General features: G+C 39.5%; 1 protein-coding gene across 1 annotated transcript in view; it reads left to right on the top strand.

Annotated features, from left to right (window-relative positions):
- LOC140209933 (metabotropic glutamate receptor 4-like) overlaps nucleotides 1–26,919 on the top strand; it is a 1,199,825-nt gene that overhangs the window by 950,200 nt on the left and 222,706 nt on the right. The gene's annotated exons all lie outside the window — the stretch shown is intronic.

The raw sequence follows: 26,919 nt of genomic DNA, 5'->3' as shown, positions 1-26,919 counted from the left end.
GTTCCTGGACAGGACAAGAGACTCCAGCAGAGGATGAGGGAACTCCAGCAGCAGGCTGGGCAAGAACACAAAGTCTTGATTCGGTCAAGGGAGAGGCAGGAACACAGAGCCTTGGTCGAGGGAGAGGCAAGAACGCAGAGCCTTGGTCAAGGGAGAGGCAGGAACACAGAAGACAGAGCCAGGACCCCTCCTTGGAAACAGGACATAGGGCTGGGACTCATACACAGAACACTGAGAGACAGATCACCACTCAAGGTAGCAACAAATGGCCAGACCTACCCAGCAGAGTCGAGGGCACAAAGAAATGGTTACCAACACAAGGTAGCGGCAAATGGCCAGACCTACCTAGCAAAGGTGTGGACACAGAGACAGTTCAAAACAATGATAGACACTTCATTATCTTGCTCCGGTGGTTGAACTTGACAGTGGTGCAGGCAAAGATTGCAGGCAGGAGTTACAAGCGACACAAGGCTCCAGGCAAGGCGAGGCAAGGCGAGGCAAGGCGAGGCAAGGCGAGGCAAGGCAAGGCAAGGCAAGTCTTCAGGCGAGGCGAGGCGGGGCTTCAGAAGTCAGAGGCAGAATTCAGACAGGGAGTTTGGACAGGAACAATTGAGCAACTGAAGCTGAACCAAGGAGCTATTTATGTAACCAGCCCAAAATGTGAATCAGCTGCCTCAATAAGAGCACCCAACAGAAAAAGGGAAAACCAGAAAACCTGGAATAAGGGGTGATGGACCAGACCGTGAACCAGAATCCGGACTTCACGGACCGGACCATGACACAATAATCATCGCCATTGTCTTGATACTGAGAAAGAGGTTATTTGTCTTCCAAGAGCCCTCAGTTTCTTCCATCTCCTCGCTGGTGGTTATCTGTGGAACTATCGGCTGACTGTAAGTACATTCAGGCTCACAATTAAAATTTAGCACTGACCCATATGAGATAGTAGAGCAGATTTCTGAGCATGTTGCTTTTGATGGAAAGGTATGCATGAACCATTTAAGGCAGGATAGTGTATGAGTTAATAGAAAGGAGTTCCAGAGTATATTAGACAGTTGAAGATACAGCACCAATGGTGAAAATCCCTTGGGTGAGTCAAGTCTATAAAAGAGAAAACTGGAGCTTTTACGTTTGGTTGATTTTCAAAAGGTCTAGCATACTGTTCAGCAAAGAACAAACTGCATTAAGAACTCAGCAGGTATGATGGTAGGAAAGAAATCATTGCTGTTTCAAGTCAAAAACCTGCACAGGACCAAGAGTCTTCTAACTTCATTCCTGTGACCCCTCCCCCCACCTGGAACAACCTGCTCTTCATCTTGTATCCTCCTCATTCCATCAGATTGCCCATGACTTTGCACATAATTTCCTGATTTGCCTGCAACAGCAATAATACAGTTATTTTAGAACAGTTCATCATTCTCTGCTGTTTGCTGATAGGCTTAAAATCAAGGGATAGATCCTAGGAGACTAAATAATGCCTTCTATGTTTTGAGTGTCTGACCTGCCTGTCATTGTGGGGTGGAAATATAATTGCCTGGAAATTCAATAGGATTTTTTTATGCTATGCATACAAGTTCTTTGAGTGAAACACAATAGCAATGTTTCTGTTCTGTTTTTCATATCAGAGATGTAGATGATGATGCATATTCCTTTAGGAGTATTGGAAGGGAACTTGAAGGATATAGTTCTGTGGCATCTGTCACTAAAATTGGCAGTAAAATCCTTCCCTACAACTTAGGATCCCTTCTTATTCTATACCCATCAACCCCTTCTCCAACTGTACCACCCAGTTTGTTGTCATCAAGTCCTTGGACCTCATTTGCAATTGATGACTCCAGGCATCTGTACTGTCTGATTATATTGCAATTCATCAGTGAAATTATGAATAATGATGCTAAATAATACTAGGAGCACAGCTAGTTCCAATCATTTTGCAGTTCTCAGAAAAACTATGATTCCTTCAAAAGAGAAAAATCAATTTGTTTCCTGTTTCTATAAAAATATAAAATATGTTCTCAAGGAAAGTTTGAATGGTTTCATTAAGGTTAACCACAATCCAGCCCATGCCACATCTTTCAGCTACCATCAGGCAGGATGTACCAAAGTCTGAAGTTCCTCAACAATAGGCTCAGGAACAGCTACTTCCCTTCAACCACTTGGGCTTGGTTCTTGAAATTATATTGACAAAAAAAAACAATTATTGTGTTATTGTAAATCCCTAGACCTTTGAGGGGAAGTGTACTTCTTATACTATTATTTATGTTTTACCAGTTCAATATTCCAGCTCAAATGCGATTTTGCTGACTCTGAACAGTCTTTCTGAAACTGCTCAGAGAACAGGCCATTCTCCACCTTAGTAGGTCATTTAATTGTGTTTTTTTTCTTATAAAATCACCAATTTACAGCAGATCAGAACCATTCGCAAAGCCAAGTTTTCTTGATCTACCTTTGATTTTTTAAAAATTTTGATATTTCAGAGAGCATTTTTGCATGGGAGATATGACCTGTTCTCTGTGCAGTTTCAGAAAGACAGTTCAGAGTCAGCGATATTGCATCTGAACTAGAATATTGAACTGGAATCATACACAGGTTGTATTACATAAGAAGAACACTTCCCCTCAAAAGTCTAGGGATTTACAATTACACAATAGTTGTTTTTTTTTGTTGATATAATTTTTAAAGGAATTTCTCAAGCTGAGAGAGTTGAATGTCAATTTTAAACCTCTCTGCCTTATTAGCCTCACCTTCTGAAATACAGTATAACAACATTGTCTTCTGTTAGCAATCAGAATCCCACACTCTTTCTGACACATCAGGGCCCCAGTTCCCACACTCCCACATCAGGTTCACTGGAAAATTTACCTCCCCCTCTCTGATGAAATAATTAAATGTTTGTTGACATATTAATGGAACAAGATTCAACAGTGTGGAAAATCTGTCAATCCACACTATCTACATCCTGAGTGTGCTGGATGAGTAGAGTTTTATTTTCCTTTAATAGTCCAGTGATGAACTTATGATTTTACAGTACCCTGATTTTTGGGCCACATTAGGAACAAAGTCAATGCACACATATTGTCTACTTTATATGTGTAAAGTCTGGAAAATTCTGTGACTTTAGAAGACTTTTGTAAGATCCATTTCATAACAAACACACATAATTTGTGCTTGGAGACAGTAGCATGCAATTTAGGAGCTAACGGGCTAACATGCAGTGTTGTAAGTCATTAAAGAATATATCTGCTTGCCCCCTGCTTTGAATCCATTTCCCCCTGACCTTTCCAAAACAAAATATTTGGGAGCTTCAGGATAATAAAATTTCCAATCCATTCAGAAATATGCATGTTATGAATTATTATGGAAGGTAATTTCCTTTTGATTCTCTCATGACCTGTTGAATTTTATGGTTGTAATGATATTAGAATTTTTCTCTACTTTGTTATAAGCCTCTAGTTTTGTAAGCATTTAGACAAGAATTACTGGATACACTTCTTAATTCTGATGCAAAACTTAATCACAGCTTTTGGGAATAAGTAGTCTTGTCCAGCGGCCTTACCTGTCTTGAATGCTTTAATGCTTGTTTCAAACTTATTATTAAAGATAGAGTTATTTAAATTAAGGTTAGTAAGATGATATAAATTGTTCATTGATTAGGTTTCTGATTCTTTCCATTTATTGCTTGTTTGTGTGACTGTAATTTTTGGGACTCTGTGGTATTTTCTCAATGAAATTTACATACACCAGATAATACTAGTTTTTAAAACTTTTTTTTTGCCAGTAGTGCCATTGTCACTTGCCACTGATGAATTTGTGAAAATTTTAATTAATTACCTGCAGACCAATTTTCGATCTCAATAATTTGTCTCAGGATGTTGTAATAGGTGAAGGTATAATTGACAGAATATGGATTATGGGGAAAAAATATGTTGACATCTGTATTGTACATGACCAGAGAAAATATTCAATAAATTCTTCCAAGAAAATGTAACAAGAAATTTATGATGTTGTGATGTTTCATGAATATTCATAAGTATCTCTTCTTCTTTGATAGTCCCTTAGGGTTAGAGATGACTTGTCTGCAAGACACTTCTATGATTTTAGAGGTGACTATTGAGGCCAGTGTGGGATTCAGAGATTTGGCTATAGGTGGGGCAGGAACTGCTTCAGAGGCCTGAAAGAAAGGTGGTGTATTGTTTCCATGGGGCTTCTCTGTGTTCTTGACAATGTGACCAGGGTTTGACTGCCAGCACAAATTCTCCTTCTCCATTTTGTCTGCCATGGTTAAAAAATTACACAACTAGTGGGATGTTACATTATTGAGAATATCCTTGAAGCATTGTGTCTGTTTTTATGATGAATCCTTGCCACAATCGAGTTCAGAATTGAGTGTCATTTATTTCAGGAGTGCTTTTGAACATATCAACAAAATGTTACACCAACCTTAGTTCTCGAGTATTAGTTGAAAGGGAATGCTGATGCTGGTTTGCTTATTCTGCCAGTGGACTTGGAGAATGTTTTAGAGACAACATCCTTGGAACCACTTGATGGGTTCCCATCTGGAAACTTTGAATTCTCACAGACTGTGTCGTTTGCTCAGATAATCATATGGTGATGCCTTGTTACCTTGTCCTCAGTAAAGTATATGACAGATGATTTTCTAACAGCTCTATTTTCTAATTTTTATCCTCCTTCTTTCTTGAATAAATAGTTGATATTTCTACCCCTGAATTGGGAATTCCTGATTTAGTCATTGAAGGTAGTGGCAAATTTGTTGAGAGATGGTTACCAACACAAATTCAAGCTCAAGTTCAAATACAAGTTTAATAATCATTCAACCTTACATGAATACAGCCAAAAAGAGTAGCGTTCTTCTGGGTCCAAGGTGCAAAGTATACACGCACATTCAAAATAGTCAACAAAAAACATAGTTATGCATAAAAATATATATATAGCCCAGGTTCCTGGGCGACACATCCCTCAAATTGATGTTTCAGTTCTCAGCACTGCGCAGATAACACACACATTTGCAATTAAGCCTGTCATTCCACTGATCAAGAACTGGAGGGAAGCACCGACAGGAGTGGCCAGTCCCCAACCGACCACAGATGCCACACTGAGTTTGGCACGGACTAGAAGGACCAAGGTGGCCTGTTTCCGTGCTGTAATTGTCATATGGTTATATGGTTATACAGCCTCCAGTGTCTGTTCTGGACTGCAGCAGTAGGCAAGCCCACAGCTTGAGGCCTACTCCTCGCTGCAACTGAGACCATGCAGATCCTTTGTCATCTGTCGTGGCACCAAAAGAGGGAAGCAGGCCCGTGGCATCTTACATTATCAATGTCCAACAGTTTCTCATGGAAAATATTGTCTGTGCACTCCAGCATGATGACTTAGGCTGAAATGACTTTAGTTCTGAAATTCAGGAATTGAAGAATAAACAACTTCCTTTTTGTCTTCAGGATTAACTGCTTTGTGGAGGAAAGCTTGTTGAATGTGGGGTGCAAAATTTCATTGAGGATGTTTGAGAAGAAGTTTGTAAAAATGGCACAGTCTTCCTTGATTGGAATTAGATCTGTGGCAACTCCATTGGTGAGAAGCTTGGCTCGCATACTTCCTGTAGATGGTATAGAGTGGAGGCAGATTTATGAGAGTAATGAAATTTGAAGATTCTCAACAATCTTTCTTAGATGACAGGATCATATGTTTGCATGACTGAGAAAGGATATACAATGTGGCTGATGCATCATTGTCCATTGCTCTTGTTTTGTCACACAATGAAGATCATGATACACAATACCACTTGATGAACAGAATCCATTATGAGGTTCAGGGATCGTACTCTTAGAGGAAAAACTGAAGAGGATTTTTGCAATGATTTTCTTTTTCTCACATTCCATAAATATGGGACTGTACCTAGTATCGTGAAAGAAAGGAAATGCTAATTTGATGTTCAATAATGAATAGGACATCAATTATTTACACATTTTAGAATTAGTTGTGTTCAAGTGTTTTGTATAACAGGGGTCCCCAACCTTTTTTGCACCCCGGACCGGTTTAATTAGATTAGATTATGAGGACACTCAGTCCTTGTTTACTGTCATTTAGAAATGCATGCATTAAGAAATGATACAATGTTCCTCCAGATTGATATCACACAAAAAAACAGGACAATCCAAAGACTAACACTGACAAGACCACATAATTATAACATATAGTTACAGCAGTGCAAAGCAATACCATAACTTGATAAAGAGCAGACCATGGGCACTGTAAAAAAAAAAGTCTCAAAGTTCCGATCGACTCCCGATAGTCCCGATAACAGGCGGCAAAAGGGAGAAACTCTCCCTGCCATAAACCTCCAGGCACTGACAACTGCTGATGCATTGGAAGCACCCGACTACAGCTGGCTCTGAGTCTGTCTGAAAACTTCGAGCCTCCAACCAGACCTTCGACTCCGAGCACTGAGCACCATCTCTGCCGAGCGCTTCGACCCTGCCCCGGCCGCTGAGCAACATGCAAAGCCAAGGACTTGGGGCCTTCTCCTCTGGAGATTCTGGATCACAAAGTAGTAGCGGCCGTGAAGAAGGCATTTCAGAAGTTTCTGCAGATATTGACAATATTCTTACGGACCTGCCAACGGGGGTGGGGGGTGGCCTGTTCAAGTAGGGTTGCCAACTTTCTCACTCCCAAATAAGGGACAAAAGTAGCAGTCAAATAGTGGACACTTGTGATTACCCTGAGAAGGACTACCATGACCATGAAGCCTTGCATGGGCATCTGTGTGCGCATGCGTGATGTGCGCATGTGTGTACGTGCTGATTTTTTTTCTACAAATTGGCTTAATCATCCCGATTCTTTTAAGTGAAACTACACTGTACATACATTATTTCTACTTTATATAGGCTGTTTTTTCATAACATTCCTGCTTTTACTATATGTTAGAGTTATTTTAGGTTTTTGTGTGTTATTTAGTATGATTTGGTAGGTTTTTTTTGGGTCTGGGAACGCTCAAAAATTTTTCACATATAAGCTAATGGTAATTGCTTCTTCGGCTTACGAACGGTTTCATAGGAATGCTCCACCTTAGCGGGGGAAATACGGGGCAAGGGCGGTCCCGTATGGGACAAACCAATTCAGCCCAGTACACAGGATGTCCCGGCTAATACGGGACAGTGGGCAACCCTATGTTCAAGTTCAACAGTGCGTGACAGAGAATGAGGAAAGGTGCAGCTGATTCATATCGTTTCCTATCGCCAAATCATATTGCTTCCTCATGGCCCGGTAGCACATGCTTTGCGGGCCGGTACCGGTCTGCGGCCCGGTGGTTGGGGTCCACTGTTGTAAAATACCAGAAAACTTCATCCCAGGAAAGTAAATTTTCGCCTTTGGTTTTAGGTGTAATGAATCACATCCCATTAATATATTAGAACTCATCAAGAAAGTAAAGTAGATAAATCATGAATAACCAGAAAACCCCATTTATTTTGCATTTTAAGAGCTTACACGACAGAATCCATATACAGAGAACATTAAAATGTATAAGGACTCACTGAGGAGAAATTAGCATAATGATGGACATTTACGGTCAAAGGTGAGAAAACAACAACATTGTGCTATGTCTTCATAATCATAAAGGATAGTGTAACTGAATGGAACACAGTCTATTTCCAGACATCCACTGTCAACAACAAACCCATTCCAGCCACAACTTATTTGACAAAAATACTATCTCCTCTATCCTGGCAGAGTGACCCACAAGTGACAAATTATGCAGTAGGATTGTTTTTATACTTTTTTTAATTACACAGAATCTATCTAGTTTCTGCATATTGTCTCCTCCAAAATAGGGTTAAAGGTTATGACCTTTTTTCTGATATTTTTCAGACTTTGACTTGTGCATTGTGAGTAGAGGATCAGTTTGCAGATGATTCAGTGCTCAAAAAACCTATGAAGAGTTTAGTCACAGATTTCAGAAGGGCATAAATTAGTAAATTGGACAGCCACCTGGCAGTTATGATTAATTATATTAAGTGTAAAGTAAGCCATTTTGGCAGGAAGACTGAAAGTAGGCAACAATAGCAAGAAAAACTTCCTTTTGCATTACACCTTTAATGTATCAAAATATCCCTAGATGCCTCTTTATATCAACAAAATATATTGCTGGTGCACGTAACATCAGGTGATGAAAAGATGAAGAAATACAGAACAACCTTAAAGGAAGAAAGAGCTCCTAAGAGAATTAGGAAGGGAATTGGTAGTGGACGACCTAGGCACTGAAAGGCATATCCATCAGTGGTGAGGTCATAAATATCAAGATGATCATGAGGAAGATATTACTGAGAGGTCTGTAGGTGGAGAAGAAAATAAAAATCACAGGGGAAGCTTGGAATCAATGTTGGAGATTTTAAAATTAACATTTTTTTTACTGAGACCGACAGCTGTGAAGGTCTGCAACACATAGGTGACAATGAAGGTAACATGTTGAGAATTTGGGAACAGGTGGTGGAGTTTGGGCTGAGTTAAAGTTTACATTCCTCCACTATCAACTCTGCTCTTAAACGCATCTCCCCCATTTCACGTACATCTGCTCTCACTCCATCCTCCCGCCACCCCACTAGGAATAGGGTTCCCCTGGTCCTCACCTACCACCCACCAGCCTCCGGGTCCAACATATTATTCTCCGTAACTTCCGCCACCTCCAACGGGATCCCACCGCTAAGCACATCTTTCCCTCCCCCCCTCCTGCATTCCACAGGGATCGCTCCCTACGCAACTCCCTTGTCCATTCGTCCCCCCCATCCCTCCCCACTGATCTCCCTCCTGGCACTTATCCATGTGAGCGGAACAAGTGCTACACATGCCCTTACACTTCCTCCCTTACCACCATTCAGGGCCCCAAACAGTCCTTCCAGGTGAGGCAACACTTCACCTGTGAGTCGGCTGGGGTGATATACTGCGTCCGGTGCTCCCGATGTGGCCTTTTATATATTGGCGAGACCCGACGCAGACTGGGAGACCGCTTTGCTGAACATCTACGCTCTGTCCGCCAGAGAAAGCAGGATCTCCCAGTGGCCACACATTTTAATTCCACATCCCATTCCCATTCTGACATGTCTATCCACGGCCTCCTCTACTGTAAAGATGAAGCCACACTCAGGTTGGAGGAACAACACCTTATATTCCGTCTGGGTAGCCTCCAACCTGATGGCATGAACATCGACTTCTCTAACTTCCACTAATGCCCCACCTTCCCCTCGTACCCCATCTGTTACTTATTTTTATACACACATTCTTTCTCTCACTCTCCTTTTTCTCCCTCTGTCCCTCTGAATATACCCCTTGCCCATCCTCTGGGCCCCCCCCCAACTTGTCTTTCTTCCCGGACCTCCTGTCCCATGATCCTCTCGTATCCCTTTTGCCTATCACCTGTCCAGCTCTTGGCTCTATCCCTCCCCCTCCTGTCTTCTCCTATCATTTTGGATCTCCCCCTCCCCCTCCAACTTTCAAATCCCTTACTCACTCTTCCTTCAGTTAGTCCTGACGAAGGGTCTCGGCCTGAAACGTCGACTGCACCTCTTCCTAGAGATGCTGCCTGGCCTGCTGCGTTCCACCAGCAACTTTGATGTGTGTTGCTTGAAGGAAAAGTTGAGCCTGGATGTAAGAATGTTTGCTAAAGATTTTTAGCAGTAGATTAGCTGAGATGGGATGGGATTGGGCAGTGGTACAATATGACACAGTGGCACAGTTAGAAGAGAATTAAAAGATAGAACATTACAGGCTTTTTAGCCCATGATGTTGTGCTTACCTTTTCAACCTATGTTAATATCTAACCCTTCCCTCCTACTTAGTGCTTCATTTTCTGTCAGCCATGTGTCTCAAAGCTCCAGTAACCCAAGTTCAATCCTGACCACTGGTGCTTTCTTTGTGCAGTTTGCACTTTCTCCCTCTGGCCACATGCGTTGTATCCAGGTGCTTTGCTTTCTTCTCACGCCCCAAATACACATGGGTTGGGAAGTTAATTAGCTGCCATAAATTGACCCTATTGTAGGCGTGAGGTAGATCCTGGGAGATGGGGTAATGATAGGAATGTGGAGAAGAATGATTATAGGGAAAATTGGCAAGAAAACCAGTATAGACCTAGTGAGCCAAAATGATTCCCTTCTATGTCATGTGGAAATGTAGAAATAACTCGTCTTTGTTAAGACATCACTAGCAGGTTGAAACTTAATTTAGGATTCAGTATATCACCTAGGTTGCCAAAAAAGGTTAGTTTTAGGCAGTGGTAAGAGAAAATGATGGAGATTCTGATGAGGCTGATATCTTTGATATTCATGGTATTGGTTCATGGACAAGGATGCAACAATGTGTTGGCTCACGTTGCACTTTACATTCACCTGCTGGGAGTTGCCAACAGTTGCCAACATCCTGCTGATCTCATTGCTGGGACCATTCTGCTGAAGACCACACTGTAACTGGCAAGCAGACTGCAGGTGATGGAAACCAAGGCCCACCCCACAGACCACCCTGAATGCTTTCTGATTGCTCATGGTGCTCAGGGGCACTTGGAATGCATTTAACCAGTAAGAAGAAATCCATTTAAGATAACATTCAACTTGTATACATCAGTCAAAAAATTAACTAAAACAAATGTTAAAAATGTTACCTTCATTTATTAATAAAGACGGGGTTTCAACTTAAAATGTTAACAATTTCTTCCCCCCGCCCCCCGGCCCGGATGCTGCAGTTCCTTGCTGATTTGCTTGTTGCTTCAGATTCCGGCATCTGCAGTCACTTGTAACCCCAGTGACATGAATGGGGTGGTGCTTGATGCACTAGGTCTGACTAGTATAAAGCTGAGAGATAGTTACTAGGTTTATCTGGCCTTCAAGTTGGACCACCAAAGAGCTGCTGCTCTTCCTCTTTATACCACCAAAGAGCAAGAAGTCACAGCAGTGCAATGTTTTTGAATGATGTTGCTGAAGAAAAATTGTAGATCCAAAGTAGGAAGGGCCAAAGGTAGATCTATGGGGTCTCCAAGGATAATGGTGTGGGCATGGGAAAACATAATATTACTGTCAATGTGTAAATAAAATATGGAGTACCACTCAACATGACTTGCACACCAACTGTTCAAATTCCAAGAGGGGGACATGCATTATTGAAGTTACAGAACTTGTTGCAGAAGTAATTTAAGAGAATAGAAAAGTAATGGTGCAATCTTTTTTAATAACATGCTTTTTCACTAAAGTTAATGGAACAAATTTCAGGGATTGGACACAACAGGATGACACTATAGTATGTTTAGTAGTAATATCTAGGGATAAATTTCAAGACCAAGTTTTTTTTCCAGTAGGAGGAGGAAGATCATAATGTAAGAACACAGATATAAGTTGAATGACAAGAAGAACTTGAGGTAAAATGAGACTAATCAGGTGAAATTGCAGGGCACCAAACAGTGGAAAAAATCAACGAAGTGGGGTTATCTCTCTTGACGACAGAGATTAGAATAGTGTGGTTTTGGAGTCTGGTGTTGGACATGCTGCTCACATAACATACTGATGGAGTATAATTGGGGTCACAATGCTGGGAATCTAGGCCTGGGAAAGCACACTGAATCAGTTAATTTGCCCTTCCATTGAATTTAGAGAATCTTGTGGAAACAATCTTGGTGCTACCTTTCAAGTGCCTTGAAGTTTCCTGACCATATCCTATCAGATGATGGGTTGTTGATGGGTGGCATATAAATCAGAAACAGAAAGGAAGCATAGATGTACTCATAGAGAACAATAGAGGTAATGAAGTGAAATCAAGAATATGGAATATCACTGATGATTCTCTTGCAATGAAGCTCAATGTCCCACTTGCTATAGCTACATTGCAATGATTTATTTTCCTGCAGTGCCAGGTACCTCTGAATCAAATCTTCTCAATTTCTTACCCTTTGAGAAAATAGATCCCCACAAACGTGCAAAACCTTCAGAAAAGCTCAAAAAAAAAAGCTTTTAACTCTTCAGCAGACTTTGCTAAGCTTGTAGAGGAGGGGTTAGAATAAATCATAGAGGAACATGAACTGACAAGAATAACTGATGTTAATTGGCACTCAGGTTACTTTTTAGTCCAACAGCTGAGGCTCAGCCATTGGATAATGAAGTCATGATGCTAACACATCACTGATCAGAATCCGGGTCCTCCTTAGGTAAAAGGTTAAAATTAATGAACCAGATCAAATAACTGCTTAACCAAATGGCTTCCCAAAGTGGTAATATTGTAAGACTGCTGGTTTCCTTCTTTTTGAATAGTTGACTAAAGAGAACAAAGTCTGTGTACTGTTTTGTGTGAATATACACCTTTACAGAGAGAATTCACTCCAAGCTTGATTCCACATCATTAGTCAAACATGACTCTCGTGAGATTATAGGCAGCGGAAGCAATTGGATGGAGGCTTAATTGGAAGAATAAGATGCATTGTTGATATTGCTACTATTGTATAATTATTTAGGTTGTCCCATATATTGTCTGATAAAACAAGGCCGAGACAAATTGTCATGCTTCAGAAGAAAATCATATATATTATGCATGGCATGTCATTCTTCATGATCATCAGGAAATAAAAAAGACACTGACTGCATTTCATTATTAATGATTTTGAATATTGCCTGAAGTTTGTAAAAGCTGTTAAGTATGTGCTATATGTAGTTAAAGGCAGTGAATATCATTTTGACTTCAGAATTTTACATAAAATATTTAGTATTTAAAGTGTTATTTTGGTGCATGCCATCTTACCCTAGTTACAATATGTATGTAAGCTCTAAATGATTGGGAATTCTTATATCATACACTGACTGTAGGTGAAATAATAGAAGAAGAAGAATGTAACAAGTATATTCAATTTGCTTTAGGGAACTAAGAATGATTATATATGCTTATGACATGGGGATGAACATGATCAATGGGTCAGATTGAGCATGGTCTTTAACAATGATATATCAATCTCTGATTTAAAATAAAGGTCAAGTACCATTTGAGATCAGAGTTAAACAAACATCATCCTTTCAATGTAACCTGTGACAGGTTTGCTCAGGGATTCGTGAAATAGGTTGAGACATTGGATTTAATTCATTGAGTATAGGAGGGTGGGCAATAATGAGTCACCAAAGTTTGTTTTTCCCCTTTTTCCTTATCTAGAAAGTATTGTCCCTACATGAACAGCTCCATAATCAATTGACCTTAACCCAATGAAGAAATGTCTGATGTCTCACTCATGCCACATGAGGTGGAAATTCTTTTCTCTATCAAGGTTCTAATTTTACAGCTTATTGGTATTGTATTTTGTTTCACTTACTGCAAATTCAATGCTGTATAAACTCTAGGCTTTGAAAAGTGCCACATTTGCAAAAAACTAATTATCCAATAGGATTTTTTTTAAATTTGTAGTTTTTTTATTTGCATACATATATGTAGGGAATAGTTAACAACTTTTGAATTTGTACAATTAAAACTTTATCTTAAAAGACTTCAAATGCGTACTTGGAGCAATTTCTTGGATTCCCTGACAATCTTGCATATACAATCTTTGGAACATTACTGAAGCATAATATCCATGAATAATACCACCATACTGACATTCTCAGGTACCAATGGTACTTCTAATTGGTTCAACCTTTTTGTCGACAATTCATTTACTTCTTAAACAATCCCTTTCTCTTCCACCTGATATTATCTGCCAGTCTTCATCATTCCTGCCATCTAACCATTCTGATATTCTTGGATTCTCTTTTATACTTTCTATAATCCTCAGCTGAAAACAATCATAGCTGCAATGCTTATTTCCATTATTCATAAATATTCATTATTCAGAACTGGACAGCACTGAAGTAAGCTAATCAATCTATTGCACAAATGCCAAATTGGTTGAATGTCTTCCTTCATTCCTTGTATATCCCTGTTTTTCACTTCCATTCAACTATTTATCGGAATCTATTTTAGAAGTTTCTATAATCTTCGGAAACTTACAATACAACAAGAGGCCATTCGACTCATTATGGATGTGCTGGTCAATAAAGGGCTACCCAGCTTAATCACAAGTTCTAGTACTAGATTCATGGTCTGCAGATCATGACCATTCATGCTCATATCCAAGCACTATTTAAGTAGGGTTTGGACCTCAACCATTCTTTGAATTATGGATCATCTCCACACTGTGTGTATGTGTAGCACAGATTTCCTGTCACATGGTATTGAATGTTCAAACTGTACTCTAACTAATATGGTATAAAGTTCTGGTATAATCTTTCTTTTGTATTCTATACCTTTGTTAATAAAGCAGCACACACTATAAGCTATTCCATCCAATGTTTTGACTTAAACTGCTGTTTTTTAAGGATTTATGAACCTCTATTCCTCCTCTTGTCTCAGTATCTTCCCATTTATTGTTTCTTATTGCCTTCTTTCTCCTTTCACTATCTCTTTAGCTAACACATTAAAACTTTCATTAACTTATCTGTACTAATGTTATATCACTAATGACACCTGTTCTTTTGTCATTTAGACTAAAGCTGAGTTATTTGGTTACTGATCTTTCTACCAACAGAACTAATTTGCTGTTGTTAATTCTATCAAGATTATTCAGGACTGTGAACATCTCTTTCAAATTTCACCTCAGTCACTCCATAAAACTCTTCATATCTCCATGGGTAGACTCTACCTGCTACATACTTGCCCACTCACTTAACCTTATCTGATTGCTTTTGTAGCCTTTCCATGTTATCCAAAGTTAGGAGTTCCCAATCTTCTTCATGCCACGGATCTCTACCATTAACTGAAAGGTCTGTGGATTCCAGTTTGGCAACTCCTGTCCTAAGGGCTTACTGCAGATCAAAACTAGATAGTAAGGTATCAATATCACATCACAGCTGCTCAGCCGTCTTAAACACCTTTCAACACATATATTCAGTTATTATAGACATATTACCTATGTTTGCTTAAAAAATCTGAAATGTTATACTGTATAAATACATACTGATTTCTAAACTTTAAATGTATGAATTAACCTTACAGAATTAACATGCAGAAATAAATATTAAGCCTGTTCTGTGAATTCCATCTCACACAGACAAAAATTCTTAGAGTTTATCCTATACTTGTATTTGAAACAAGCTGCTTGAAAAGATTTTTATTATAAATTCTTTGTAAGTTGTTGTCATTTTCTGACCTTTTAAGTTGGACCAAGCACACTTAATTGAAAATGTTCTTTAAATGTCCAGGAAGAACTCGATCTTCTCTTTGGATCCTGAAAGTTAAGAAATAGCTGGAAACCCTTACTAATCAGGCATTGTTTGAGGGAAAGGGAGAAAAAGAACTAATGTTTCAAGCTGATAACATTTCATGGAACTTGCTTGTGGATCCTGCAGTGTTCACAATCCTGATTCTTAATAAACTCTTACAATTTATGGCATTGTATTTAATTATCTAGAGCTGATTTCCGTATTATTTGTAACAGTTTATGAGAAAGATGAAATTTGCATTTAAACTGCAGCTTTACTCAAGGAAATTTAAAATGCTTTACTGCCAATAAAGCCATCACTGTTGGTTCAGAGTAATCAGTTTATACAATGTAAAATCATACCAGTATTCTACTATTGGAGGTACTGGGTGAAAAAAGAATCATATCTCTTCTTCTCTATTATTACGGGATCTTTAGCACTGTTCTAAGCATATAGAGATTTTTCTTTTGTTTAATATCCCATCTAAGTTACAATGGTGAAGAAATTGGACAAGTTTTAAACACCACAGGTGCTTTTATTTCCTGCTATACTATCGTGCACATTTTGTTCAGGAGTGCACTGAGTGCCATGTGCTGCAAAAGAATATTGAACATCAGGCTCTGCATGGTGCCTGGATACACAAGTGTGTGTATAGATCTGGCCACTTGGTGGATTCCTTCATGCTCTTTCATTTTGAAAGCAAGCTTTATACATGGGGTTTCATCTTCTGGCAAATGTCACTCATGTTATCCTTGCCTCCTGTCCTGACTGCTGAAGTCCCCACCCTAATGTTTAACAACATGCAAATCATGTCTTTTTTCTTCCTTTCAATTTAAGGCAGTGCTGGTTTATAACTTTTTGCACCAACTGGTCAAGTTGCAGCTTTTGAATGTCAAAATATAACGAGGCACGAGAACTTTTGAAGTGACCAGGCAAGATAAGAGATGCAGGATTATTGATTTGTGATTAGCACATTGGAATTAAATACAGGGATGAGGGTGAAATGTGATATAAGCAAGAAACTCAGTGTGCCTGCAGTATAACCTTGATGGCTGTAACCAAGTGGCGATAGACACAGGAATTCATTCAAATAATGGTCAGTACCATTTCCTCATCCAGATTAGATCACATACAGTACACGTTCCTTTCTCACTGGGTTAATGCTCTATTGCATTGTGTGCACCTTCATCCAGTGAAAGAGGAAAATGATGCAAAATGTTTGAGTGATTTGGAGATACAAGAAACTGTAGATGCTAGAAGCTGGATGAACTCAACAGGTCAGGCAGCATTGGAGGTTCACGGACGGATAATGTTTGGGTTTAGACTGTTTATCTGGACCACTCATTACTCCCTAACTTGTTGAATTCCTCCAAATTGTTGTTAGTTGATTGGGTGATTTAGCTGACCTGGTTTTGCAGTTGGTAGATAAAGGAAGCAGCAAAATTTTGGTTTGAGGTTAAATGCATTGCAGACTGTATGAGTGTGTTGAATATTCAGCATATTGGAAATCAGTTCTTCTTGATAGAAATTGCCAACAATTGAGTATGAATTGAAGAACATCTGATGCTTATGGCTTTAAAAGATGCATTCTCTGTCCTTTTTCATATTGGATCACATGGCACTCTAAACATCACTGCAGAATTAGACCACCTTGGCTATTTTCTAATGCATTCGGAGTATTTGTTTGAAGGGATGTGTGTTCCCTGTAGAAATTAGTTAGCTCTAGTTCATATTATTTTCATCATCTAAGCTTCCACTGCAGCATCCTAACACGTTGGTGCTCCCACCCTCCCACACTACATGACTCCTCACTTGTCAAGACCTGATTCATCCTCTTTCAAGTGGTCAAATATAGAGTCCATGGTGTTATACAACATGGAACCAGGTCTTTTGGCTCAACTGGTCCACACCAAATAAGATGTTGCATCCAAACTAGTCCAATTAGCCAAGGTTCAGCCCAAAACCTTTTAAACTTTACCTATCCAGTACCTGCCCAAATATCTTTTAAAAGTTGTTACTGTGTACTGATTCCACATGGATATCACCCTTTGTGTAACAAATTACCTCCCAACTTCTTGTTAACTCTTTCCCTTCTCAACTTAAACCTATACCCTCTACCATTTGATTCCAACTGACCCTGCAGCTGAGGTCTACATCCTTCGGGCTCCTGGGCTAGCTGCGGAGCTGAATTGACTGAACTCTGGGGTCTCTGCAGTTCATATTCTGTGTGTTAATTGTTTAAATTTTTATTGTTTGCACGATTTTTGCATATTGGGTGTTTGACGGTCTTGATTGTATAGGGTTTTTTAATGGGTTCAATTGTGTTTCTTTGTTTTGTGACTGCTTCCAAGGAGACAAACCTCAAGATTGTATATAATATACATACTTAGATAATAAATGTATTTTCAATTCTTATCTTTGAAATAGTGCATTTAATCTTGAGATTTTATACGCCTTTATAAGTTCACCTCTCAGTTGCCTACACTCCAAAGTATAAAGTCCTAGCCTGCTCATCCTCTCCATATAACTCAGTCTCTCCAGTTCCGGCAACATCCTTTCTGCATTCTTTTAAATCTTTTCTGCATTTTTTCCAGTTTAATAGCACCTTTGCTCTAGCAGAGTGACCAAAACTAAACACAAAGCTCCAAGTACACTCAGCACCAGAGATCAGGATAAATTTCTGGCTTCTGAAGCTGTAAAGTGACAGCTCTAATCGTTGTTTCAAAGTGCCATTCAGCACCAGCCTTCAGCTTTGACCTCAAATGAACTTTAAACACCAGAATAGCGACCTTAGCATCTAGCTACAATTTGACTTCAGCACAACCATTTCACTTACTAGAATTTTGAAATATGAACATCTGGAAAAGCAGTCTTGGGCAAGGATTAATTGACGCAATTTATGGTTTAGATTTTGTAGTTCACATTATGATGTGTTTCTGGGTTGTGGATAGTTCTGTTCATGTTGCTATTTTGGATTATTTTGAACCGGGGCAGCCTACACTTATACACTGAGCTTAACGAATAGGCCTGGACTCCTGATTTTTGTGTTTTATATTCTGTGTTTTTTTGTTCTTTTTTTTTGTTGACATTTGTGCATTTGTTTTTTTTTTGCAGGTGGGGGCAGGTGGGAGTGTTGATGCTTTTTCTTTGAATGGGTTCCACCAAAAGCAGCAGATATAACAGTTTGAAATATCCCGAACACAAAGAAAAATGGAATCAGTCAATGTAGAAAATAGGTCTGCCTTTAATAGAAACATAGAAAATAGGTGCAGGAGTAGGCCGTTTGGCCCCACAAGCCTGCACCGCCATTAAGTACGATCATGGCTGATCATCCAACCCAGAACCCTGTACCTGCCTTCTCTCCATTCCCCCTGATCCCTTTAGCCACAAGGGCCATATCTAAATCCCTCTTACGTATAGCCAATGAACTGGCCTCAACTGTTTCCTGTGGCAGAGAATTCCATAGATTCACCACTCTCTGTGTGAAGAAGTTTTTCCTCATCTCGGTCCTAAAAGGCTTCCCCTTTATCCTTAAACTGTGACCCCTCGTTCTGGACTTCCCGAACATCGGGAACAATCTTCCTGCATCTAGCCTGTCCAATCCCTTTAGAATTTTAATAAGCAGGCATAAGTCAAATAAACCCAAACATTGAAAGTGTGGTTAACATGCAGGTACATACTCAAAGTGAGACCTACCACACTGATAAATGTTAAACTTTCCTGTTCACAAGGCTAATATTTGTTCTCTTGCAAAATTCCGCAATATTGGAGCAGCCTTTAACAGTTTTCCAACTTGCGTGAGGTGAATTAAAAGAATGCAGAAGGAAAAGGTCCTGCGGAAACTTTATTTCTCAGATCAGCAATACATACAAAGCCTTGAACTCCATAGTCTGTTATGATTAATCAGCAGGAGGCATTCCTCTGGCAAAAGCCAATCAGTTTTCCATTTTCTCCTTCACTGTGAAAGCCCATCCTGAAATGCACCATTGAGCACTCCCACTGAGATCTATCACAACTTGCCCCCCATGTTACAAATTAACATGGTGATTGTTAAGTTTACAATTTGAGCTTCCAGCATCCAGTCTACAATTGAGTTGTCAGGATGACTGTGGAATAACAATGAATTACATCTCATGTATTTCCAATCAACATCATGTCATACCACTGGAAAAGAAAGAGCTGAGGCAATAAGACATCTGAAAAGAGACACAAATGTATAATAATTTAATGCATGATAGATAAAGCAATAAAGGGGATACTGTACAATTAAATCAAACAATTCTGTGTCATCACAACATTTTTTTCTGTTTTGTTTGATCTCACAATCAAAGTAATTTGAAGCTTCTGCAAGAGGTATGTTTAATGTAAGTATGTCTTTGAACACATGCAACTCAAGATAATGCTGTAAAATCTATTGAAAGGAATAACATAAATGCAAAGACATTTACAATGAACCAACTCTGTGTATTAACTTCTGTTCCATTACCAGCAACTGGTTAATTTGCTTACATCAGATTCCTTTGTGTATTATTTTAGTGTTCCTTTAAGCTAACATTATTGAAATGGAACTGAATAGAATTTGGCGAATGCTTGTGAACAAAATTAATTGGTGGTAGTTTAAAATTCTATATTAATACATGGATTAATTAACAAATTTTACGACACATGCTGGTGGTAATAAATCTGATACTGATTTGATTATAATATGAAATGGTGTGATGCACTCATTTAGCAGAAGGCTTTCCTTAGTTGAAACTATTGTCCAAGGTGTACAGCACTTTGGAGGAGATATCCGCTGAATCATCAAGGAGATCATTCCCTCCCATTTTTCATGTTGGTATATTTGCATTTCAGTGATTAAAGGCAGTCAGTGACTAATAAATCTTCTCAAGGTATTTGAATACTGTGGAATTTCAGCTCAACTGGCTATGAGAGTTTCTCAAATGCAACGAAAATGAATGGTTTAATTTGAGAAAGTGAGGTGAGGCCAATGCCATTGTTTTGCTTCTCATGGTGGCTGGCCACTGCCATGGATGCTCATGTATGGGTTAGTGCTTGAGGAAGAGTAAAGAGTAAAGAGTAAATACACAGATTGCATCATATCATTGTGTTGAAACTGTGCCCATAATGTTTCTGAGCTCCCTCTCCCAGTGACTCAGCCTGTCCTTTCATCAAGGCCAACCAAATGTAGACTTTAGGAAGAAGAGCAGATATCAAGCAAGGAAGAGGGCAAATGGTACATCCAATGTCAGCAGCAGTTTGGCTTGACAGCCAATTACCCTGGGTGAAATCATGACCACCAGAGTGCATCGTAGATAAACTACTGTATTACATTCCTTTGTAGCTGTTTAATATGATAAATAATGCTTACACTTTCTTCCATCTGGTACATCAGATGGTCATTTGTTTTCAATAGATTCTTAAAGTGACTTGAGAGGAATTCTAAATTGAATAATAATTTTCAAGTGATTCAAAGATGGTGAAATTGTGTTAAGCAGTCTTTGGCAAGGAAATACTTGGCTTATATCTATAGTTTGAACTGTACTGCCAGGGTTCCACTGCAAACATCTTCCCAAGAAGTCACACTCTGAATGAATGTTTCATGTCATTTCTTCGCCACAGCTCGGGAGGATTTTAAGGGAGCACCTTGCACACTTCACAGCTAAGCCAAGACTTCCATCAGCATCACCCCGAGAAGTGTTTCATGGTGTGTGGCTTTAGCAAAGTTCAGCCAGTGCAGAAGCACATACTAATTTACCTCAAAAGGAATGCTTGCTGTTGAGTTAGTGGTGCAAAAAAATGATGTGTTCTTCCAAAACTTTCCATGATTCCTTGACACATTTCGCTCTTTAGTTAATCACTCTTAGACAGTAAGCGTGATTCACAACTTCGTCATTAGATGCAGCCTTATAATTTGGAAAAGACATATCTTTGGAATTCAATTAGATAACTGCCTTTTTCCCCTAAGTAATGCAGTTGGACATCATTTTGGTTTCTGAAATAAAGCACGACTGTGATCATTTATACCTCACAGTTGGTGTGACCTGAGTTCAATTCTAATCTCTGCCATTATCCGAACAGAGTTTGTGCATCTCCCTATGATCTTGTATATTCACTGAGTGTTGTGGTTTCCTCCTTTATAGCAGAGTGAAAAGGCTAATTGGTTGCCACACATTTCTCCTCATTTCTAGGTGAGTGATAGTCATAGAGGGGAGTTGATGGCAACATGTGGAGAATAAAATAGTGTTTGTGTAAGTGGGTGATAGATGGCTGGCATGGACTTGATGGGCCAAAGGACTTCTTTCCATGCTGCTTGACTCTAGATTATGAGGACACTCAGTCCTCGTTTATTGTCATTTAGTAATGCATGCATTAAGAAATGATGATACAATATTCCTCCAGTATGATATCACAGAAACACAAGACAGACCAAGACTAAAACTGATAAAAACCACATAATTGTAACATATAGTTAGAACAGTGCAAAGCAATACCGTAATTTGATAAAGAACAGACCATGAGCACAGTAAAAAAAAGTCTCAAAGTCCCAGTAGCCCCATCATCTCACGCAGACAGTAGAAGGAAGAAAAACTCTCCCTGCCATGAACCTCCAGCGCCGCAAACTTGCTGATGCAGCACCCTGGAAGCACCCAACCACAGCCGACTCTGAGTCCGTCCGAAAACTTAGAGCCTCCAACCAGCCCTCCGACACCGAGCACTGAACACCACCGTCTGCCGAGCACTTTGACCCCAACCCCGGCCGCTAAGCAACAGGCAAAGCCGAGGATTCGGGGCCTTACCCGCCGGAGATTCTGGATCACACAGTAGCAGCAGCAGCGAAACAAGCATTTCAAAAGTTTCTCCAGATGTTCCTCCGTGCTTCTCACATCCGTCTCCAGCAAATCAGGATTGTGCACGGCATCCTACTTAACAGATTACAGATATTCATTCCGGAGTGGCTGCTGCGCGCTGCATCGCGCCGCCATCTTCTCTGCAAGACTCTGTAATGTATAATTGGTAAAAGTTGACCAACACTACTCGTCTATCTTTCAAAATCCTTTCCTTTGCTTTTCAATCATGCGGTAGTATTGTGTTCAGTCCATTGTTCTTAATCCCGCTGTTTGTTATGTTGCCCACAGAGAGCTAACTTGTACTGCCTCACTCTCCCTACATCACTACATCATTGAGCCAGTTGTTGAAGCCTGTATAAATATAATTTCTTTGACTGAGCGCTTGGTACCCTTCCTAAACTTCTCTTTTATGCCTCAGCTCCTTTCATCTGTATGCTTTTCATCTTTGTGTATAAATCCCATCAAGTTGCTTTCTGTGTTCAAGGTGTCACAAAAGAGCAAATTGACGTTCAGGCCCAGAGTCTTTTGTTTTGTACGGAAGCCTTAGTTCTATATTAGAGGGATGTAGAAAATACACTAGAAGTAAACAAAATGTATGTAAACGTATTTAAATTCCCAGATCATTTTTAACCATATGTCCCTATATTTCATTCTGGATTGAAAAATAACTTTTATCTGCTATATGTTCCAAATTATTGTTCACAGTGAGGAGACTGTGTCAGATATGGCCTAATTTTTTGTTCTGTGCTGAATTAATTCACTTATCTCATTAGCTTGCTGGAGAAATCTTGCTTTCCACATATATTGAAATGAATTTTCTTCCAGCAGATCTCTTCAATATTTAGGATAATGCGAAAAGAAATCCTAATTTAATGTGATCTAGCAACGGCCCCCTTAAACTATTATGTCTCAAAGAGATGTGCAGAATTCAAAGGTTCACAATATGTAAGGATGTAGGGCCTTTCTACTTAATGATGTTTTCTATTTGGAGCTTAAAATCCCCATTCTAATTGTTAAAATATGTCAGTCAAGAGCAGGCAATTTTACTCTCCCAGGTCCTAGAACTTCACTGTTATTATGCAAATTGTCTTCGTAGACAAAAGAGAACCAATAAGACTTATGTGATTAAATGAAAAATGACTTCAGACTGAAAAAAATAACTTTGTTTCTCTTTCCACTGATGCAGCCTAGGCTGCATTGAGTCATTCCAGGATGTCTTTTGATTTGATTTCAGACTTCCAGGGATTGAAATGCTTTTGATGCTAGAGCTGTTTTTTTATCATTATTATTATTATTATTATTATTATTATAAGGTGGATTTTGGGTGGGGGGGTGGAGATACGTCTCTACCAATGGAGATGTAAGGCACACCTTCCCTCTGCTAACCTTCAAGTCACCCTTGGGTGAGGTATAGCGCTTGCTTAGCCCCTTGATCTGGGTTGCGTGAGGCCATCAGAGCAGATAGTAGATGGTCGTATGAGCAGCTGGTGCATATCACAAGTCCAGTCAAACAATCCCTGAAGAATATTGATAATGGCTGGGTGTACCAGTCTTGTAAAGACACTGCCCAGAAGAAGGCATTGGCAAACCACTTCCGTAGAAAAAATTGTCAAGAACAACCATGGTCATGGATAAGACCATAATCATCCACATCAATACGACACAGCACATAATCCTCATGTGAATTGAAATTGCTTAGAAGTTAATACTGATACCTCTGGTTTTCACTATCCTGATTAATTCTTTCTTAAATATTTGTTTTCTCAGTCTACAAAAATTAAATTAAAATGTAGCAATAGATAATTTGGTAGAAAATGTGTTTTCATTGCAAATCATAAGGTGATGATCACATTAATTGATAATAGTTCAAGAAACAATCTGTGAGCCATCTTTCTTCTCATTCTATGAGATATAGACATGAATTGTTCTGCTTAAGTATAAATCAGCAGTGCGTACTACATTTGCATTAGTGCAGGTACATTAAAGCTCAAAAAAATGCCAATACTGTCCAGGACAAAGTAATATGATTGTTTGAGATGGAACTTTCTTTCCAAAGCCTTTACTCACTTCACCACTCGGGTGCAGTGAGTGCGACAGGTATTATTTTCATATTCCATTGCAACAATTGGTTTCTTTGTCAATACCTCCTTCCAACATTCTATGAGACAAAGGCAACTGGCATTTAGGAACACTACAGTCATCTTCTGGTAACACGCAAGCAGCATTCAAGTCAAGCTACTGGACCCAAATTCTGTAACATTTTGCCAAGAGGTTACATGTGATGCATTGTGATGTGGTAGATTTGATTCCAAGTTAGATTGACCACAGGAGTCTGAGGATAGTGGTGGAAGTGTATTGCTCTGACCGGAGAGCTGTGTCCAGTGGTATTCCACAGTGATAGTACTGGGATCTCTTTTATTTATGATCTCCCTCGATGACTCAGACCAGGTTATTTGGTAGGTTTGCAGATGATACAGAAATTTGTGGACTTGTGGATATTGATAAGGGTTGCCAGAGGATACAGTAAGATATAGCTCAGTTGAAGACATGGCAGAGAAATGCCAGATGGAGATTAATAGGGGAATTCTGAGTTATTGCACCTAGAAAAGGTCAAATGCAAGGTGAACGTATACAGTAGGATCCTCGGGTGCACTGTTGCACTCTGAATGTGGCAAGGCAGACAGATTTTGGTAAATAAGGTATATTACATGCTTGCAATTCATTAGCTGAGGCAATGAGTATAAGACTCAAAGATTTGTGTTGCAGTTGTACAAAACTTTAGTTAAGTCATATTTGAAATAGTCTGTGCAATGGTTGCCCATTACAAAAAGGATATGGAGACTTTGAAGAGAGTGAAGAAGGTGTTCATTAGAATGCTCACTTGGTTTGAGAAAATTAGCTATAAGGAGAGTTTGGACAAACTTAGATTGCTTTTTTTCTGGAACAGCAGAGGCTGAGGAGTGACTTGATAGATGTTTGTAAAACATTGATAGAATAGACAGTCTTACTCTTTTTCCTTGGGGTTAAAATGTGAAATGTTAAAGGCTATAGCTTTAAGGCAAGAGGGGAAAATTTAAAGGAAGCGCGCAGGATAAGGCACTGCTGCCCAAGCTCAGGTAGTCAAGTGACCAATCAGGACTTAATAATATCTACTGTGATTAATGATCCAAACTATTACATTGATCCACTCATACCTATTTAGTTCCAAGGAGAATACATCTAAGAGTTAACTCTTTGGCATTGGTCCTTGGGTAATTGTGTATTTTGCAATACATGTACGTTGTGACCAGCTGAAGTAAAGTTCTTTGCAGTTCTGGACACATCTACATTCAATAGACAACAGCATCTTTGCTCAGAAAGTGTAAGTGAAAATAGTACATTCTTGAAAAAAGTACTAAAATTATAAGGTTCTTCTGTTCTACATTAGTGGAAGATAGTGATAATGAATTACTAGCTCACCTACTGTGGTTGCCTATATCTCCTGGTTTCCAGCCATTTTAATTCTCCTTCCTATTCTCATATAGCCATGTCTGTCCTGGGCCTCTTTTACTGCCAAGATGAGCCTATATGCAAATTAGAGGTACCACACCTCATATTCCCCTGAGTAATCTACAACCATGGCGTGAACACTAAATTCTGAACCTTCTGGTAACCATTCCCTCCTCTAGCCCTTTCCCTTTCCTCTTATATCTCACCTCCTGATCCATTTGGTCCCCATCACTATATCTCTTTCCCTTACCCTGCCCTAACTATCTTCCCATCACCCACAGACACCTCCCATTTCTACCCTCTCCACCTCCCTCTCTTTATCACTTGCTCCATTTTCTTCTCCTATCAGAGTCCCTCTTCTTCAGCACTTTGTCACTTCCACCTATCACCTCCCAGCTTCTGTCACCATTCACCATTCTCCACCCTCCCTCATCTGCCTATCATACTCTTCACCTGGTTTCTTTGATCACCTGCCATTTCTGGCACCACCCTTTCCCTCCACCTTTTTGTACTGGCTACCTTCCTTTTTATCTTTCAGACCAGATGAAGGCTTTTGATCTGAAATGTTGACTCTCCATTTCCCTGTATTGACCTGTTGAGTTCCTCCAATATTTTAGGTGCTAAGCCAGATTCCAGCATCTGCAGTGTCTCTACTGTATCATTTTACAACTCTCCAGATTTTTAATTATATTGGTCATTATGGAAAGGCAAACTTCTCCTAATATGGTGTGCTACAGGTTCTATGGGTTACCTAATAATTACTTGAACTTGGTTTGGACAGAAGCAAAATTTACAGTGTCACTACACTCAGGAGCTGGGCTACTATCCTGAACTATAGCCAGCACCTCTGCCTTCATTTCAGTGATCATTGTAAACCACTTCCTTTTGCCATAGAAGGTCTTTCAGACCATTGAGTCCAGGCTTATCTCTCAGAGCAATCCTGTAAATTAATTTCACTGCTATTTTCTGTAATATATTCTCTGACAGGTGTCTATAGCTTCAGTTCTGAACCTCCCATCACCCAACTACACTGGAGGCAATTTGCCGTAAGCAAATATGCAGCCAACTATCACAATTTTTTTTGGGTGAAGGAGGAAACAGAAACTGTTGAAGGGAGAATGCAAAAACTCCACACAGAAAGTCATAGTCATAGTCATAGTCATACTTTATTGATCCCAGGGAAATTGGTTTTCGTTACAGTTGCACTAGAAATAATTAAATGGTAATAAAACCATAAATAGTTAAATAGTAATATGTAAATTATGCCAGGAAATAAGTCCAGGACCAGCCTATTGGCTCAGGGTGTCTGACCCTCC

This window comes from Mobula birostris, chromosome 14, assembly GCF_030028105.1.
Source record: "Mobula birostris isolate sMobBir1 chromosome 14, sMobBir1.hap1, whole genome shotgun sequence".
In the NCBI taxonomy this organism is placed as follows: Eukaryota; Metazoa; Chordata; class Chondrichthyes; order Myliobatiformes; family Myliobatidae; genus Mobula; species Mobula birostris.
This window is presented reverse-complemented; position numbering and strand designations above follow the sequence as displayed.